General features: G+C 38.6%; 1 long non-coding RNA gene across 2 annotated transcripts in view; it reads left to right on the top strand.

The window, feature by feature from the left end:
* The window catches only part of LOC116157482 (uncharacterized), a 349,559-nt gene that overhangs the window by 308,832 nt on the left and 21,565 nt on the right, over positions 1-19,162 (top strand). The window contains exons 4-5 of one of the 2 annotated variants that reach the window (XR_010384030.1): positions 15,532-15,772; positions 17,150-17,264. This is a non-coding gene — a long non-coding RNA (uncharacterized LOC116157482). Of the gene's footprint in view, positions 1-15,358; positions 15,773-17,149; positions 17,265-19,162 lie in introns of those variants that run through there. The other variant, XR_010384031.1, reaches the window with a different exon arrangement.

Raw genomic sequence — 19,162 nt, forward strand, 5'->3', positions numbered from 1 at the left:
AGGAGTAATACAGACACTTAAGTAATTCTAATATAATAAGAGAAAAAGATTCCTTGAAACGTCCAATGGAACATATGAGAGCAATTAATTCTGCTTCTGAAACTGCAAGGTGAACTTGTAGTTGAAGGAGGGGTAACAGTTTGACACAAAGATGGGTAAAAAAAAAAAAAATCCATGATATAAAATAAGCAAACACAAAAAGGAACACTTTACTTAACCTCTAAATGTTGGGGTTTCATAGGGCTTAATGGAAGCCCCCTTCTCTCGTCTCCCTGTATTTTCTCCTAAGTGATCTTAATTATTGCCATGGGTCTGTTACCAAGGCCAAACTTGTTCTGTTCACTGCATGACAGGCCAGTAAATTGGGAGATGAGGTGCTGGGGCAAGGAATAATGACTTTATTCAGAAAGCCAGAAGACATTAAGAGGATGGCAGTCTAATGTCCTAGAGAACCATCTTAGCCAAATCAGAATTCAGGCTTCTTTTATACTAAAGAATGGAGAGGGTATGGTTGGTTGTTGTAAATTTCCTGGTGTTGGAATCCTTTCTTCTTACAGCTGTACAGGTAGGTCAGGTCATGAGGCTCCTGTAAACCTCCACAAGAGGAATGTTATTCTCTGTTCTGCAACATTTTATCTCTATATGAATGGAAAGGTGTTGTATTCTTAAAGGTCAGAGCCTGGAGAATGGGCTATCCTGTATATTTCAGGCAATAGGCAACATTCTTTTTTACAAAAGGTGCAGAACCAGCATGACTAAGCACAGGCAACAGAGCACAGGGTTAGAGCTAAAGGAATAGATCTAATTACGGAGTCAGATTTCTTCTTCCCTTACAGGTCTAAATACCTATCTCTATATTAATGACTTCTGAATTTCTAGTTTCAGCCCACGGTCTCCTCTAAGATCATTATCATCTTCCTCAGATAACTTCACAAGCTTCACAAACTCAATACATCTGAAACTCTTGACTTTTCACCTAAACTAGTTCTTCACAACTTTTTACTCTTGATAAATGACACTGGTCCTGTATAACAAAGGATTCCAAAATTTAATGGCTTAAAGCAACAATTTATTATTATGTCCCAAGATTTTGTGGGTCAGGAATTTGAGCAAGGCACAGTGGGGATCACTCATCACTCACTCCCCAGCTGAGGTAATACTGCTGGCTGGAAGCTGGGAAAGCTGGGGGCTGGGTGGGCACCTCCCTGTCACTCCTGCCCCTGCTCGTATCTCCAGCTGGTACCTCAGGCTTTCTCACAGCATGACTGACTCACAATAGTCAAACTTCCTGCTTAAAAGCTCAGGGCACTAAAGGCAATTGTCCCCAGAAACATGGGCAAGGTTTCTTCTAATCAAGCCTCAGAAGTTCCAGAATGTCCCTTTCTGCTGTATTTCTGAGTCAGACAATTTCAGCCCATTCAAAATGTGTGTGTAGTATGGTGATGGTGGTAGAGGTTATAATCTATCTTTTAATGAAGGGACTAGCAGAGTAGCCAAAAATTGTAGCCAAATTTCATCTACCACAGACATCATCACATAAATTACTCAGGCCTGCAATTTGGGATTAATCCTTAGTTCCTTCTTTCTGTGACCTCTAGTAAGTCTTGCTGTGCTTGCCTCCACGACTTACCCTGAATCTTTTCCTTCTGACGCTGCCATCATCTCTTCCTTGCAGATGCATCCTAACTCTTCACGGTTGTCTGTCTTGCCCTCCTATGATGTATTCTTCACCAAGAGGTCAGGGTGCAATCCAGGTACTTTGATTAAACCACTCCGTGGCTTGCTTTGACACTGAGAATAAAATCCAGATTCTTTCATGTGATCTAAAGGTCCTTCCTGATCTACCCCAATTTCACTCTCTAACCTTATGTCAAACCATTTTACCCTAATTTATTACACTCAAGACCCACTATTCTTCACACAGTCTCTAGCATAGTGGTTCTCAACTGGGGGAAATTTTGCCCCCAAAAGGCATTTGGCAATATCTCCAGACATTCTTAGTTGTCATAATGGAGAAGGGGGTTGCTGTTGGCATGCAGAGGGTAGAGACCAGGGACGCTGCTAAATATCCTCCCAGGCACAGGGATCCCTCACATGAAAGGCTGATTCTGGTAAAAGATGAGAGGTATTTCTGTTTATCAACCAAAGTGGTATTAAACTGTGCAATTCACTTGGTCCCAGCAGCTTTGAAATACATGATTCTTTACGAATTTAAAAATGGGAGTTTTCATTATTTCAATTATTTGCATAAGTTGAGATTTTACTACTAGTTTTATATCACATTTCAAATTTGGATAATTCAAAAGCATATAGAATGTACTGTTTTCCATTTCCAGTCTATCTCCTTTAGGGAAGAATGAACTAGCATCTCTCTCCACTGCTCCATCTGTTTTGGGGAGGTCTCAGGATGTGCTGAGAATGGCTCTCCTTTTGTTAGTTGGCAAATCCCTGCAGGTCTGCATCTTCCTCTGAGGCCTGATGACCACTGTTTTTTGGGATTTTTTTTACATTTTTTAAAATTGTTATAGTCATTTTACAATGTTGTGTCAAATTCCAGTGTAGAGCACAATTTTTCAACTATACATGAACATATATATATTCATTGTTACATTTTTTTTTTCGCTGTGAGCTACCACAAGATCTTGTATACATTTCCCTGTGCTATACAGTATAATCTTGTTTATCTGTTCTACATTTTGAAATCCCAGTCTGTCCCTTCCCACCCCCTGCCCCCTTGGCAACCACAAGTTTGTATTCTATGTCTATGAGTCTGTTTCTGTTTTGTATTTATGTCCTTTTTTTTTTTTTTTTTAAGATTCCACATATGAGCAATCTTATATGGTATTTTTCTTTCTCTTTCTGGCTTACTTCACTTAGAATGACATAGTCCAGGGACATCCATGTTGCTGCAAATGTCGTTATATTGTCGCCAAGAGATGGAAACAGCCTAAATGTCCATCAACAGATGACTGGTTAAAGAAGATGTGGTATATTTATACAGTGGAATACTATTCAGCCATAAAAATGACAACATAACGCCATTTGATGACCACTGTTGCTAAGGAATCTGATGTGACCTTAGGCTCTGAAGGTTGATGGTGCATTTGTCCTTGGTGTTTAGCCTGCTGCTCAATTCCCTTCTCCCTTACACTCCTTTTAGTACTTGCTATCATGAACTTACTCCAGTATTGTCCTTGACCCTGAAATGCATTTATCACTAGACTCTGAGCAATATGGACACACACACTTCAATCTTAGATATGGATTAAGTTATTCCAGCAGAAAGATTTGTGAATGCATCTTTCCCTGTCCACCTCTGCCCCCACTACATGCCCAGAAGAGTCTCTCTGCAAGGGGAAGTGACTAGCCACCTCTAGATAACACTAGTTACGCTAACATGATGCTTCTTCTGGCCCAGTTTGGAGAGGAAAACATGGGCACATACATGTGCATACCAACTGGCACCATGACTTCGAGTTTTTTGGAAAAAAAAGCACAGAATGGTGAGGAACATCTATTTAATCACTTGTCTATTCTGCCTTTGGACATAAAAAGTACTGTTTGAGGTCAGTTTTCCTGAGTCTGACTGAGGTATCACTCGCAACTATGAAATCTGAAAGTTCGAGTAGGGTAGCCATGTAAGGCAATAGCTGGGTTTTTTTGCTAAGCTTTCATTTCATTCTTAGTTAAGGAATATTTTCAGGGACTATAACCTTTACAAAGCTATTGACACTTCAGGCTATACTCAAGATAGCTAAATGTAGAATAAAAATTTATTTTAAGCATCTGTGTAATACTTTGAAATACACACAGGATTTTTTCCTGCTTGGTTTGCTTAATATCTACACTCGGCAAGATCATCAAAGAAAAACTGAGCTCTTTTCTTTCAGCTGTTAGATGCCTGGTTTGTTAAGTAAAATCAGTCAATCTCATTAAACCAAGGAAGAAGAAGACTATGACCTCTTGTGGAGGCTAGCTGAAGCATTTTATTGCAGTAAGGATCATATAGCCAAAAGTATACAGACATACACATAATTAGCTTCTGTGATTCGCTGATCATAGCACCTAGAATTGGTTTCCCTGTCATTTGACCTCCAGTACCATGTATCTTCTCTGCTCGTAAGGCTTTTAAATACTGCCATGTGTTATGATTATTTATTCAGTGTATTTATTTAACATACTACATGACAGCCATTTGTTATGTGGCTAAGACTATGAATAAAACACACTTTCTTCCCTTAAGCAACTCATCGCCTACTAAGAAATTACATAAAAGTAAATACATAATTACAATGGACTGTGAAAAGAGTGTTAACAGAGATTTGTACATAGTACTTTGAAAGCTCAGATGTATTGGTAATGTTTCAAAGCAACTTGTAAAATTTTGAAATTTGGTCATTTAAAAAAATTTTCTGTTTCCATTCCCATAATAACTTGAATTTATTTGAAAGGTCTTCAGTGTTGGTTTTGTTTCACTTTTGGTTTTGGTTTTGAATACTTCCTCATTGGGAGAACACATCCTCTTAAAGCACTATTTTTACTGAAGTATGAAATGTATACAGAAGGTGTTCCACACCCTAAGTTTATATTTCAGTGAAATATCCAAAGTAAAAAAGGCCATGAAGCCACATCCCAGAATAGTGTGCTGGAGATGGCTTGTACCTGCTTGTGAGATCCACCTGTTAAATAATTCAGAATTTTGCTGCTAGTTGTTCAAATGTGGGTAACTTAAAATTGGGCTGCAGAATACTTAAATATTAGGAACATTGTTCCAGAAAGCAAGTGGCTAAACATTTACCGTCACAGATTAAGCACTGCAGATTAGTAAATACAGCATTAGCAGCATCCCTGAAGCCACTCCCATGTCTACTTTCAATCACGAGCTATTTCATTTAAGGGGTAACCACCAAATTGACAGCTGGTACTATAAGGTTAAATTTACTATTTAAGAATTGGCTGGCATGAGGAGAGAATTGATTCACGGGGGTCTGAAGCTTAAATGATTTGGGGACCCCCTTTAAATAAATACATAATTATAAATACAATACTAGCTTCAGGGCCTTAGATGGAATCTGAGCAAGTTAAAGGAGCTCTAGATTTTCTTCGTAGTGAGTCTAATTCTGCTAGGGTATGTATTTTCTTCTTTTTTGGTCTTGCTTCTATCATTTACCACTGTGTTTGAGAGATTCATCTATGTTGTTGTGTGGAGCAGTCTGTACCATTCATTGTTTGAATTTACCACAATGTATTTATCCATTCTACTGTTGTTTCTAATTTGAGGCTTCTAAAAATATTCCTGCTACAGACACATGTACATGCCTTTTGGTGCAGAAGTGTTGTGCTGTGTCAGGCATATGCCTGTGAGCGGCATTGTGGCATTATATGTTCAGCTTCAGCAGATCACGCCAAACAGTTTTTCCGAGTGGTGGTAAAAGTGTACGATCCCAACAGCAGTGTGTGGGAGCTCCAGTTCCACATTCCTGCCAAACCAGGGCAGTGTGAGACTTAAATATCATCGCCCTGGTGACCAGTTAGCTTTACCATATTTTCAAACAAATTTTGGCCTTTTGGATATTCTCTTTTGTGCAGTGTTTTGTGCATTTAAAAAACTGGATTATATGTTTTTAATGACTTATAGGAGTTCTTTTTATATTATGGATATGAGATCTTTCAGGGGTATATGCAATGCAAATATTTTCTCTCCCCCTGTAGTTTGGGTGTAACTCTTTTAAAGTTATCTTTAAATTTCCACAAAATCACAAACTTAGCTCCATTAAATCATTTTTAATAGCTAGTGCATTACACCTTCTGTTTATGATATCTTTGCCTTCCTCAAAATACTGAAGATATTCTGTTATTTTCTAAAAGCTTAATTGTTTTACCTTTTATTTACTGAAAAATATCTATCACTATGATGGAGGTTTTTTTTTGGTATCTCTTTTAGTTCTGTCAAGTTTTAGTTTATATAATCTGAATCCTTATTCACTGCAAAGAAATTTAGAATTGTATTACATCCCTGGTGGATTGATACTCCATCAGTGCTTCTTGCCCAAGAGTCTACCTTTTTTCATAAATGCTTACAGTAGTTTTATTTTATTTAATATTTACATTATAAATTTTCCTTCCTTTATTTACAATCTATTTGCATCCTTATTTTTAAAGGATGTATATTATATCAAGTATTGTTTTTATCTGATCTGACAGACTGTCATTCAACAGGAGTTAGATTTAATAAAGCTACTGACATTTGGTTTTAAATCTACTATCTCATGATTTGATTTATATTTATCCAGTATGTTCTGTGTTCCTTCTGCCTTAGTCATTTTCTTATAGGTTACTGTAAACATTTTACATTTTTACCTATTGGTTTGTTAGTTATACATTTGTTTACTACTTGCATTGGTTGCCTTAACTTTTACAGCATGCATTTCTGACTTATTCTAAAGGGTTAGTACTTTCACCACTTTCCCTTCTACTCATTAGACTTTTGCTATTTTTTGTCATATATTTTATTATGCATATGTCTAAGTATCACAACATTCTTATTATTTTACACAATTAATGGCCATTTAAATTTAGTCACATATTCATCCTTTCCATAATTCTTATTTCTTCCTGAACCTCCAAGATTCTACTAGGTTCATTATTCCAATGTTGAATGTATTTTAACATTTATTTTAGTGCCTATCTATTGTCTTAATTACTGTAGCTTTAGAGTGACTCTTGAAATCAGCTTGTTTATGTCCTCCAGTATTGTTTTCTTCTTCAAACTTGTTTTGGCTCTTCTACATCTTTTGTATTTTTATGTAAATTTAAGGTTACCTTGTCAATTCCTAGAAGCATGTTATACTCCATTTTATTCTTTGATTTTGCTATTAGTTCTAGTATCTTTTTTGAAGATTTCTTATTCACATATATGATTATGTTGTCTGTGAACAAAAGTAGCGCACTTAATTTCTAATCTGATTCCTTTTATTTTCTTCAGTTGCACTGGCTAGGACCTCTAAAACTTTGTTGAAAGAAGACTATTTCATCCACTCTCAGTTCTTCCAATGTCTATTTTCTCAGACTCAGGGAGAAAGCGTTCAATCTTTTCCCTTTAAAAACTGACGTTAGCGGTCGGTATTTTACAAATGCCTTTTATTGAGGTGAGGGAGTTATTTTCTATTCCCAGTCAGCTGAGAGTTGTTATAAATAGGTGTTGAATTTTTCAAGCGTTTTTTATTTATATGAGAAAAGGAATAGTTAGGATGGAGAAGTGGCATGCCAAATTATCAGTGAATAAATATGTCCCATGCTACCACTATTTCAATTATATTATAAAATTCCTAAGACCCTTAGAGTTTTTACCAGCAGAATCTTTTTTGACATGTAAACTGTCCATTTTCCAGAGTGTCTAAAGAATGGAAAGAGATCCACAGAGAACGCAAATATCAGAGAAGTCATGTGTTAGTATAAGGCTTTTTGTATCATAAACAAGACTGGAACACAGTCGCCCACAGTTCTAGCCTACTGCTGGCCCTAAGAAAGTACAGTGGCTCAGCAGTTGGAAAGCTTGGAGTTGCTATTTTTGTGCAAAGATTTCAGACCCATGGTGGGAGACTGAGACATCAACTGAGTTTGCCTCTTTGGATGGTAAATGACTTGCTACTTTGCAGTGTGTTTAGTGTGGGAACCCTGTGAGGACACGCAGTCGCAATTACCAGTTACGGCACGGAGGCTTTGAGCTATCCTGAATGCGGGTTCCCACTGCTTCCACGGCTTTCTTTCACACTGTTTAACCTTACTTTCCCCCTTTAACTCCCTTTTCTAACCTTTACTGAATCCTCTTTTTCTTCTGACTCCTTTAATATCTGTGGACCTCATATTTCTGTCTTAGCCCTCGTTTCTTTCTCTGCATAATCTTTCTGGTCGTTCTTTCTGGAGTTCAGTATTAGATTTATTAGATACATTTGATACTACCTTCTCACATCTGTGTCTCAGAATCAAACTTTTCTACTGAGATCCAGAATTGTATCTTTGTTTCCCTGACATCTCAAATGTGTCCACATTGGTACCTCGAATGCACAACTCATGGTGCCATCATTTACTTTTCTTCTGCTGCCTGTATCTCTTTAGTCTTGAGGTCCTATCAGTCACATTTCTTGCACTTGTCCCCTCCTCTCCATCTGAACTGGTTCTTGTCATTTCTCACACAGACCGTTATAGTAACACTTCAAAAAGTCTCCCTGGCTCTAGCCTTCTCCTTCTCCAATTTATCCACCATGATGTCTTACTTCCGACATCAAGAATTAGGGCTCTGAAGCACAAATCAGATCCTATTACTCCACTTTTTAAACCTTCCAATGTTTCTCCGTTGCCTAGTCCATAGCATTCATATTTGTGTGCTCACAAGCCCCCTTTTGACCTGGCACCTTGTCCACTTCTCCAGCAGAGTTTCCACTCATTTCACCTGGTGCCCTTAGAAGTGAGCTCATTGTGTTTCTTCACACCCCTTGGCTGTGCACATGCCTCTCACTCTGAAACAGTCCTCTACTTCCTGTCCACTGGTCAAACCCCTACTCTCCATTCAAGAATCAGTCTAAACCCTTCCTGTGCAAAGCCCTGGGTAGAAAGTGTATGTATGTCAGGCTATCACTGTCTTCCTCCTCAAAGACACATATTAGCATTACCATATGTAGTTCTTTGTTTACTGGTCAAGTTTTTAAAAAGAGTTATTTTCCTAAAGGAACACGCAGACTATAGTTAAATACCCATGACTCAGCTCAATGCCTGGCACACAGGAAGTAATCAATAAAGAGTGTTAAATAAATACATAGACACATACATTTTTGGCTTTAAAATAATTAAGTATATTCCCTCTTCCTGCTATAGTAGGAACAGTAGTTTACAAATATCTCAGTCACTTATTAATTTTATTTGCTCATGGGATTAACAGCGTTATGGCACTTGAAGCTGGTGGGGCAGCTACCGTACTGGGGGAGGGCTAAGGGATAATAATGTTGGATTTCTTGTGCTTATTGGTATTTTTAAGAATAATTAAAAATTATTTTTCTCTTCTGGTTAGTGTCTTGCATGCCCAGATTGATGTTGAGAAGTCTTTCTTTGGTTAGATTATAAAAGAATCTTTAAATCTTCTGGGAAAAATATTTAGTTGTCTTTTTTTTTCCGAATATAAATAAGAGCAAAAATCTGTATTTTTTCAGTAATCTGTACAAAATTTGTACTTTTAATACTGTTACATATCCAGGTTGGCCTGAAAATTATTGCTGATTTTTAAACAGTGTAGACTCTGCAGGTCATACAATGATGTATTTTCTTAGTTTCTGTTCTGGGATCTGGCACTATAACAAACTCAGGGAGGTGAAGTGGGGGCAGCTGGTTTTATTTAACAGGAGAATCATGTTATACAAAGAACAAAACAATTGCTTCAGACAAGGCATGTAAGAATTTGGTTAGATCTGACTCAAATGGAAATAAAATAAGCTAATTTTGATTCAAAAGCTGCAGACTTTGCCTAGTTGTGAAATGAAGGGGTCTTGAGGTTGTCGTCATGGCAACCAGCACTGAGAAAGTTAAGCTTTGAGTGCCCTTGTCCTCCATCATTGTCAGGTTAGAGATCCCCTAACTGGAGGAATGGTGTTGGCCAGTTGGTATTAAGAAGTCACCAACTGGACCATTTACCACTGTTACATTTGTGTTTTGTGTAATTAACTCATGGTTGTTTCTTAGGTTACCTCTTACCAGGTTACAAATAGGAACTGCTTCCAATATCAAACAGAAAGCTTTTTTTTTTCTGCCTTAAAAAAAAATTTTTTTTTTGCTAAGGATTTTTTCAATTCATCGCATTTCTGCATGGGCCTCTGTTTGCTTTGGGGAGCAATTAGTTCTGGTCTTACCATAAAAGATGCCTGTCCTTTACCTCTCTCTGTCCCTGCCTTGGTTACTCCCTTAACAGTCCCATATAGTAAGCTGTCAACGTGGTGAGAGAGAATTAATGGCATAATGACTTTCTTAAAGTAGGGAAGAAACTGAGGGGACACACATTCTCTTTCAGGAAGTTTGCCAGAAGCTCCTTTCAGTAAAGATTAGATCTACCGCACTTAAAAAGGCTCTTTTAAGGAGTTGGCAGTGGTTTCTGAAACAGAATTTTTGTTCCTGTTCTAAATCCCTCCTCTTACTTGTCTACTATGCACACCCTTTTCACCATCCTCCCCACAATAAGTATACAGTGAACTATGGATTGCTTGTTAACATTGCTTAACGACAGTTACGTTAGGAAAGAATGTTGGAAACATTTAAAAAGTGGAATAGTAATATAATTTTCAAGCCCTTAATGTGAGACTTTTGCTAAACACTTTATATACTACTAGTTCTTTTAATTCTCAGTAATCCAATGAAATGATATTATCATCATCTTCATGGGAAAAATGAGGAAACTGAGTCTTGGGAAGGTAGAACAGCTTGTTACAAGGTCAACAACTAGCATATGAGGGAACTAGAGCTTGAACACAGACTCTCTGGCTCCGAAGTCTGGGGTTCTTAACCGCTCCACTGCCTCTCAATATCAGGTCTTTAGGGAGTTAAGCTCTTAGGTTGATGTTAATATGTTACTTTTCTTCTGAATAATTCCTTTTGGCTTTCTATTTCTTATCAGGCCGAATTCATATTAAATGCCTACTATGTGTTGACCAGAAATAGTCTTTAGATATTTTTCAGACATTTCTCCAGCAAAGATGGAGTTCTCTGCTGATCTTGAATAAACCCCAGTCAGGGTCAGCAACAGTGTCAAACTGTACAAGCCCCCACCTGCCAAGGGAAGGAGGATGCTTTGATGGAACGGAAGGGACGCTGGGAGGGCTCTACTGAACAAAGAGTCCACGGCTTTCCCTTGGCTGAGTCCTTGTCAGAGAAGAAAGTCTCCACTTCTTTCCTATGTTGGGCTCTGCTGTTGTCATAATGTGAGAGCTCCCCCTTCTTGTCTCCCAACTCTATTTAACTTAAGTTTCTATTTTATTAATTTTTAACATTTCCTCCTCTTGATCAAGATCTTTCTCTGAGAGCATCACTGATCAAGAGTCAGGCTTTCTGACCCTCAATGTCAGGAAGGACTTTTCCTGGGTGTAATGTTTCACGCTGGAGGGAGAGTGCACACATAAGAAACCTATTAAGGTCACATTTGAGTAACAAGCAGAGGTAGGAGGGACAACTCTCATTTTTTTTTTTTAAGTCTCTGTGTTATCAAGATCATAAATACTGGAGATTATCTGAGGCATTACATTATCATAAATGGTCTGATAGCAAAATTCCAACAGGCCTGGTCTGGATATCTTGGGAGAACTGTCTCACCAGATGTGTGCTTTCAGGTCACCAGGTGATGTGTGGTGGTCTCAGGGTCAGTTAGCAATACTTGATAGAGGCCTTTCCGTCAATTAAAGAGCATTTTCTAGAGATGTCTTTTCCAATAGGTGAAATTTCCAAGTTGCAAAGGTGATGCCTAAGGTCTTCATCTCCCATGGGTACACTGTGAAAAGATTGCTTCAACAGAATATGGTCTTTTTAATAGAAACAATTAGGCTTTTTGCAGTATTGAAGTATCTCTTCTTTTATCAGTTGTGGGTCAAAAGAAGCAGGAGCCAAGGCATTGGGAATCTTGTGACTACCTCAAAGGGTAAGAGTTTAAGAGTTCCAGAACAGGTGGATCTTAGATTTAGAAGGACCAGTGGCACTGCTTTTGGCCAAGGCATTTGGAGGGCCTCCACAAATTTTGCCAATTGAGTCTTAGTAATATTGTTAGTGTGTTCAGCTAGCCCAGAGGACTGATGATGGTAAGCACAGTGAAAGTTTAGTAAAACCAGCCAAACAGCACAGATTTGTTGAAGCATCTGGCCAGCAAATGGGTTCCTCTATCACTAGGAAGCTCATGAGGAGTTCTCTAGCTAAAGACAATCTTTTCCAAAAGGACTTTAGCTACAAAATAGGCAGTACCCTGACCGCAAGGGAAGGCTTTAGTCTACTGTGAAAAGATACAGATCATGACTAAAACATATTTACATCCATAACACAGAGGAAGTTGTATAAAATCCCTTTCCCAGACTTTGAATGGTCCATTAGGAAGCTGATAATGTTTGGGAGTAGTATGAACACTTCCCTGGGTTATACTTTGGATAAGTGGGACAAGTGAGGAAGCCACCATCTGTGGCCTTGTTAAAAACATTTCCCATCAATACTGATTTGTGAATGCTATCATTTTGCCAGTAGACCAATGGTTTAATGCATGGACAACGTATCTCTGATCAGTATAAATGTTGGCAGTTTTGTCCTTGGCTAAAGCACAAGCCCACAAAAGAGCATATAACTCAGCCTCTTGGCTGAGGTAGCCGTAGGGAAAGAAGCTGCCCAGCAACATCAAAAGGATTCCTAACAGCATCATATCCAGCACAGTGTTGGTCACTATCACCTTGTCATCAACTAACAGCGAGCTGTGAGAAGTCAGCATCACCTAGTGGAATTTCCGGGTGGTGGGCTGTCAGTGTGAACCAGTCCTGACATACTGTGTTAACAATGGAGGGGAGAAGAGTAGCAGAGTTAGGGTGATTAACATGTGGACAAGTCAGAGTGTTCACCTAGCTTCTCTCAAACTCAGGTGCAGTCATCCACGGAGAAAGCGTACTCAGTCTAGACTCTAATTGTCCAGTTTTTGGAAAAGATCAATTCTGCCTCATTAATCACTAAACAGGCATAGTCTCTCCTATTCTTCAAAATTGCCTCCCTGAAATTCACCAGACTTCTGCAAAACCACTATTATCCATGACAAGAAACACTCAACTTCCTAAGTGAGTACCATGTTTGTATATCAGCCAAAGCTAGAGAGCCCCGTTGTCACTATGAAAATTAGTTTCCTTTTCCCTTGAGGTAAATTGCAGAATCTTGCAAGTAATATAAAATGTGACCTATGCTCCATATGATAAGGGAAATATCTCCAGTCATCCCGATTGCTCAACAAGACAGTCTGACTTTTTCACTCATATTTTAATTGCTGTAATGTCAGCCTCAAAGCTCATTAAGTCTTTTTAAGGCACTGCATCTTGGGTGTAAAATATTTTTACTGAAAAAATGAATTTTTTCCTGCCTCGAGAATAGCTCCCTAATTAGAAGCACATACCATTATGCAAGTATATCACATTAAACATACACTCTGATGAATTGATAATTCATCTCAATCTCAAATTATAATCACTTTATTACCTTTCTGCAATGAAGAAAGCTCCAGTGAAAGGAGAAAAGCACCAAGATAGTTTGAAAAATTGGACTGTTCTTGGCTCACTTAGGTTTCCTTGACAGTCATGGTAGCCTACATGGTTTATAATTTATTTTTTCTCTTATTCCTTCAGTAGCCAGTAGGCATTTGAACCTGCTGTCTCTAACCTGCCACCCTACTGAGACTCTTACATAACTATTAAATACTTTTGAGATTATTGCAAAGTAATATTTAATGTTTGAAGGAGCTGTAAGAAAAGTTACACCTGTCATCATTAAAATGTCCTCCATTTATTCTGCTCACTATGGTGTTTATATGAAGAGCATGGTCTGTATCTTCCTGCAGACACTAAACAGTGGCAGCAGAGAATGATCGTCTGCTATTGTCACAGAATCAGCAGTTTTAGGCAGCATATAATACATTAGCTTTCAAATTCTCTTCATTAGAAACTCTCCAAGTTTAATTTATTCAACTGTACAGAGGTTAAAGATCTGCTAGTAAAGCACTCATCATTAACAGTGATTATTCATCGTCACGTTTGAGTAGGAAAATTCCATTTCTGGAGATTTTCTTGCTGAGGAGAATTAACGGGAGCTGAGAAGTCACAGTGGAAGCTCTAGGCCACAACTCTAAAGCTTGAGATTTTAACATGCAGAGGAATCTAAGAGTCCTGGCCAGCTGGGCAGAGTCAGGTCTTTGTCAGCGTAGAGAGGCAGAGGGAAGGGCAAGAAGGGAGACAGGAGTGACCAAGGGCAGGGTGGCCCCAGCTTGACTAAACTTTAGACAGGTATCTTCCTGACTAGAGGCCGCTGACTTCCCTTTTCTTAGAGAAACTTGCAACTGTAAATTCTTTCTCTGTCCCTCTGAGATGTAAATCATCTACAAACCAGGAAGGTCTTTCTCAAGGACCTGAGAGGCTTCCCTTTGAACTATGACCCTCAAGAAAGATGTTCTAAGCACTTGAGAAGAATCAGTAAGGCTGGGATCTGTCTCTCAAAGTGGATTCTGTTGACCACTTACATAAGAATTACTTGGATAATTAATGAAGTGCAGATTTCTGGATCATTCCAGAAAGTCTTAAACTATCTAGGCATGGGCCTCAGAATCTCTTGTAAGTCCCTCAGTCTGTCTTCTACACACGAAAGTATGAGTATAATTGCTGTATAGCAAGGAACTACAGTAAGCTTCATAATAAAAAAGTAGACTATGATGCAAGTGATGAAACAGAGAGGACTGGAAACAACAGGAAGGAGAATTTTAACTCTTCTTTTTATAATGATAAAAGCAGACAGGTGGAGGTTTTTCAAGTGATATTGTCCTGAGAGAGAAAAGAAATCTTAAGTCACTTGACTTTTCTCCCTATGTGTGGTTTTTCCCATAAAAGACCTCATCAACTGAGAAGGTATTGTCCTCATAACATTTTCTATTGAAGGAAATTCCAGAATTTTTTTCACTTGTTCATCAGAATATACATGATTATGTTTGGCAATGCTCCTTTGGAAATCATTCTGAATTTCTTACTGCAGTTGAAATTTATTTCTTCTTGTTCAAGCCATTAGGATTGTGGGAAACTAGTGATAGTTACAGGAGAAAAAGATAAACTTCTTCCTTTTATACTCACTGTTCTAAGTGAAAAATTACATTTTTAAAAAATATTCTTTGATTTGTAGAGTAAGGAAAAAAGTGTCCTAAACCAGGTTACAGAGAAGTGTCACTGGTCGACTGATTTTCAGCACAGTGATTTAGTTAATTTTTGGAGGCCCATTTCTGGGAAAATGTGTCCTTTCCCTGAATCCTCTCATCGCTGTAATTAATAACTCCCATCTCTTTAAAATCTATTCCGAAGGAAGGCTCTGCTAGTATTTACATGAGCGAGTATGAATTTATTATATCCCTGTGTTTCTTTCCAATAGTTTCACTTTAGGAAATTTTCCACTGTGGAGTCAAACCTTTTCCACCATTAGTGAGGGGAGAGTCATTCTAGAAGCCGGAAGGCCTTTTTAGTGCCTCTAAACTTTACCTGTTTCCTCCTACCACACCACCGTCTCTAAACATTTCCCTGAGGAAACAAACAAACAAACTCTATATCCCAGGCCCTTCTCCTTGCTAGAAATAAAGTAGCTCCTCCTTAGTACTCAGTATGAGAAACGGTGAAGGAAAAGAGGCAGAAAACCAAGTAAGGGGAATGTAAATAAATAGCCTTCCAGCTTCGGACATTTTTCAGTCTTTGTTTTCCTTTTTTTATCCCCCCATTTCCTCTCTGCTATCAGAAGATGAAGCATTTGAATGTGGATTTTCCCTGCCACAGCTTCCTACCTGTGTGGGCAAGAGATTCCTGGCCTGGAACGTGGGACCCTTGGATCCTCTATGACCTGAACGAGCACTACAAGTGAGATGCCACTCTCTGCCCTGACTTCGGATGGAGAACCAGCAGAAAGCGAGACTGCCAGTCAGCTCCGCCACTCACACAAGTCTAATAATTAGCAATCACTGGGGGAAATACAGGAAACCGTAAGTAGGTTAAAAATTGCTTTTTTGTTTTAATGCTCTTTGTTTGCACTCGTCCTGGTTTGGAAAGCCCCCTCGGTGCCGTTAGGCTGCACTGCAGCCTTCGGTACAATTAAAGGCTCGGGAAGAGACTAAGGCTGAAAGAGCTCTCTCAGACAGAGCCTTTTAATTTAGGGGTGGGTGAGCTGGGGCTCTGTGACACACTGAGACGGGGAGGGACACTGTGCCTCAGACAGTAAGGTAGCATGTGGGGTTTTCCAGCCGCCCAGAAGATGATCTTGTGCATGTTCAGAGAAATGAACTTTGGAGGTTTTCTCTGCTCTGCTTCCAAATTGCCTAGGTAACTTGTTTTTTTCTAATAAAGCCAAAGATAATGAAGTTTTGCTGCTCAGTATCATAAAATGCCTGGCAGCATGATGAAACTCTAAGTGGCTATAAATAGAGAGATGGAGTGCAGACCAGAGGTTTGGGCAGGTGATCAGATCCAAAGAGGAGCCATGGGCTCAGAAGCCAGACAGGAATAAGGAAAGGAATAAGAATTTTGCATCTGGGCAGAACCTGAGAAGTATGGATGCAAAGGTCGACTGTAGCCTTCACACCTGGCAGAGTCATCCATTTTTTTTCTTCAGCATTTATTGAATAAGTACTATGTGCCAAGTGTTTTACTACATTCAGGGGCTACTTAGGAGAATAACATGTGGTTATTATCTACAAGAATATGGATACAGAAATGTAGGAACTGATCATTACATCCAAATAGGATCCAAATCAATTAAAAATACAGAATACAAGTAAAAACCGGCACTTGCCATCTGTCTCTGCAAGGATTAAGTCCCAAGCGACGGCAGTTGCTGACCTTCAACACACCCTGAAAGGAGTTCAGGGTGGAGATCGGGAATGAGACCAGCACTCTGTGCTCTGGGAAAAACCCGCAGAACAAGCCTCCAGACATATTTTCAGGAGAGGATTTTATGAGCCCAAATTCTTGCATCTTCTCATGTATAGAAAAATAGTAAACTCATTAACGGAGACATCTACTCCTCATGACTAGTGACAACCTCCTCATGACTAGCAGCAAGCCTCTGCCAAGATGTGTGCCTGACTGCATGCACCCTCCATATACTACTGACCCTCCCCCTACCTGTCTGAGATGCTGTCTCCCAGGCCTATAGTCCTCATTTTGCCCAATGGAAAACTTAACTCTCACGTGTGCATTTTCTTCAGCCAACACTGCCAACCTTGAAAGTATGGTGACGTTTTCATAACTTGTACATGGGAGAGAAGTGTTTGAAAAATATTAAGGCTAAAAACGAAGCATTAAAGTTGTATGCCCTGTGTTATATTGACTCCTACTTTCTCTCTCTCTGTACACATCTCCAGAATTCCAGTTGAAAGATTTTAAGGAAATAAGTGAGATGAGAAGAGTAGACTGATCTACTGGAATATCCATCTGCAACATACCCATGAAAAGTGATCTCCTGAGGAATATTTTCAGGTAAATTGGAACCATGAGAATTTATGATGATTCTAAGTGGAGAGGTTGTCAGTATGCTGCTTGAGCTTTTGTTATTTAAAATTAACAATTTCATTGTGTATTACATTCAAAAGTAGCTCTAATGTAAAATGCAACTATATTAGCTATCAGAGAGTTCAACGGTCTCCTAGTTATTACTTTCTATATAGAATACCAGCTAACTCCTTGAAGGGATTTGAAATAGCTGCACCACTGACCTCATCAATATCAAATAATAATCTGCTGAAACCTCCAAAATAAGCAAATAGGTAATATGATAAATTGCAAAAATGGACATAGTCTTTCTTCCCTCCATTTGCACTATAACTATGATGCTCTTCTCAATGAGAGGGGGAGTCCACTTTCTACCCCTTGACTCTGGTTGGATGCTCGGATCTGCTTTGGCTATAAGAATGTGGTAGAATGAAGATGTGCCAGTTGAGTCTAGGACTCTACAAACTTTGCGTGCATGGCTCCCCCAGCCCCAGCTGGCTGCCACAGACATGTGAACAATCTCTAACTGGCTGCTGGAGGTTAAGAGACCACATGGAACTAAGACCAATATAGTTTACCCATTCCTTACCCCAATTAGCTGCGAATTACTGATAGTTCAGTGAACCTAGCTGAGAACAACAGAAATCCATAGCTGAATCCAGCCTGAATTGCCAACCTACAAAATTGTTTATTATGTAAATAGTTGTTTTAAGCTGCTAGATTTTAGAATAGTTTGTTACACAGTAATAGCTAATTGCTACAGGAAATGAACAGATGAACCACAGAATAGATTTCTTTAGATAAAGTAGCTTTACCTGCCAAATCTGTAAAATCAGTAGCAAATAGAACAACATTATAAAATACCCATCAAATCTTACTAAAACCAAGAGAACTAGAGCAATTTTGGTAAGTAACCTCACAGTTATATTCACTGAAATTATATTTTTCTGATTTATTATTTACATAGAAAAATTTCCAGTAAAAATATTTTTCATTGCTTACGAACAATCATTATTGTTCCTAATCTAGTAACCCAGAAATAATGTAATAATAAATTACATAAAAATGTATGTCCAGTTTTTCAATTTAAATGTTCAATTTTCTTTATAGCAAATGAGAAAAATCCTTTCTTCAGTGTAGATAACTCTACCTAAGCAAATAGTAGATCAGTGTACAGACGCTGTAGTAAAAGAGCAAGTTCTAATCCTAGTCCTAACTATGAACTATTTGTCTCACCCATGAATGAAAGTGAATAAAGCCTCTGTCCACTAGCCTTAGATGGTGGCTATTAAGATGAAATGAGATGGTTCATCTTACAATACTTCATAAAACATAGAGCACTGTGTAAGTGTAAGGTGATATCACTCCATTACATCAGGGGAATAGCCTTTCTTCTGGGCTGAATAAACACAGAGAGAAAGGAGAAAGAACTAGTCCCTATTAAAAATTAATCACTTTATTTGGTGAGATACAGAAAGCATTCCCTGGCCCTCTCCTGAGAAGTTGAGGGGAGACCGTCTGGTGGCCCCTCCAAGCATTTCACAATCAATCTCACATTTCATTAATCAGCCATGGGCATTTAAAAAGGCCACCTGTCCTCTTCTAGTTGTTGCTTAAAATGAAAAATGCTGCCCTGGGTGACTCTTTGATGATTAATTTGAATATTTATTACACAATTTCTCATATTGTCATCAATCCCCCACCAATATATAAAGTCAGAGGAGGCTTATAAAAATGTTATGTTCAGTAAAGACAACAAGGGGGAAGGAGGGGAAGAGAGCTGGGGAGAGAGAGAGGAGGGGAGGGCAAGTGTTTTTGGAGCAATAAACTTTTCAAATGCATTTCTCCTGGTAAATCATGGTTTTTAATTTTTAGGAGAACCAGTT

This window comes from Camelus dromedarius, chromosome 15 (assembly GCF_036321535.1).
Source record: "Camelus dromedarius isolate mCamDro1 chromosome 15, mCamDro1.pat, whole genome shotgun sequence".
Taxonomy (NCBI): Eukaryota; Metazoa; Chordata; class Mammalia; order Artiodactyla; family Camelidae; genus Camelus; species Camelus dromedarius.